Below are 1,507 nucleotides of genomic sequence, written 5' to 3' on the forward strand. Positions count from 1 at the left end.
AACAGAGGACTCTATGGAAGTCAATAAAAAATAGGCGAGATAGGTTGGTAGGACACCTTCTCAGGCATGAAGGTCTAGTCAGAGACATATTAGAGGCAGAAACAGGAGTTAGGAGGGGTAGAGGGAGGCCTAGATTAAATTACTGTTCGCAAATAGTTGAGGATGTGGGCTGTTTTAGTTTTAGGGAAATGCGAAGTTTAGCTCAGGATAGGGAAGAGTGGAGGTACGTGTCCAACCAGTCTTAGGACTGACAACGTTATGGTGATGATACATATATTGTCTATTTATTTTGAATAGTATATCATATGTGTGAATGGTATATGATTGAATTATTACCCCGAATTGGTCAGATACTATCAAATTCCGCTTGACATTGACATTTGATTGTATTGTTCGGTCTTGATCATGCTAGATAGTCTTGGTCTTTTTCTTGGCCTTGCATTTTCGCAAGACGAACACCAAGACCAATTTTGCTCATCACTAGTAAAATACCAGTCTGTTTGATATCTCGAGAATCAGATATTTATATTCCGATTATAAATTAAGTTCACGCATTGTTACCGATAAACTCAAAATTAGGTATGCAACAATAATGTACTACGTGAGCTGTTTTAGATAAGAATTTATCGTCTATCATCAATCATTTGTCGATTACACAAAAACCACCATACGTTCGATACGTGTATGCCGTTTTTTATTTGTTACTGTAGGGGTTATTGTAATTCGATGTTTTAAAACACTTTCATAAATTTTTTTAGTGAAGTAATGGGTAGATCTTTTAGAATACATAAACAGATTCAGGCTCAATATGTTATACAGAGCGTTTGTATTAATCTACTTTTATCGAGATTATTATCTTTTTTTTTAAAAAATGAAGAACTTATGTGTAATTTCTGTGAAATATAACGTGATTAAGAATATATCAGATGTGGGTAATATTCGGATACATATTTTGTTCTCCAGATAATCTATTCAGTTACTATTTCAGTATCCAAATTGTCGGAATCGTTTGAGAAAAATGTATTCGTTATCTGCATCCATCAAGTAATTTGTAAAGAAGCTGGTTGTACACGTACCTCCACTTTTTCCCATCTTGAGAAAACTAGAGCAACTTAATCTCTCTAACTATTTGAAAAAAAAATGTAGGTCTACAATTGTTATTATTTGCAGTGGCGTAACTGTACCATCTGAGGCTCGTAGCAAATTCATTGGTTGGGGCCTTCCCTTAATATAAAAAAGCTTTACATTGTTTCATCTTTATAAAACGCAAAGTAAAATAGATATACGAGGGTGGATTGATAAGTTTCCGGCCTGACCAAGAAAAACAAGGTTTTTAAAAATTTTTTTTTTTTATTTCTCAACATAATCTCCTCCAAGGCTGATACATTTCTCATAGCGGTGTTCCAGTCTATTAATGCCATCTCTATAGACTGATTCGTCAAGCTCCTCAAAATAACCATTTACAGCTTCGATTACTTCTTCATTGTCCGCAAATCTCTTACCGCCA

The 1,507-nt window shown here is 34.6% G+C and overlaps 1 protein-coding gene across 1 annotated transcript in view; it reads left to right on the forward strand.

Annotated features, from left to right (window-relative positions):
* The window catches only part of LOC108741801 (formin-J), a 90,693-nt gene that overhangs the window by 75,840 nt on the left and 13,346 nt on the right, over window positions 1-1,507 (forward strand). The window lies entirely within an intron of this gene.

This window comes from Agrilus planipennis, unplaced genomic scaffold, assembly GCF_000699045.2.
Source record: "Agrilus planipennis isolate EAB-ADULT unplaced genomic scaffold, Apla_2.0 scaffold24, whole genome shotgun sequence".
Lineage (NCBI taxonomy): Eukaryota > Metazoa > Arthropoda > Insecta > Coleoptera > Buprestidae > Agrilus > Agrilus planipennis.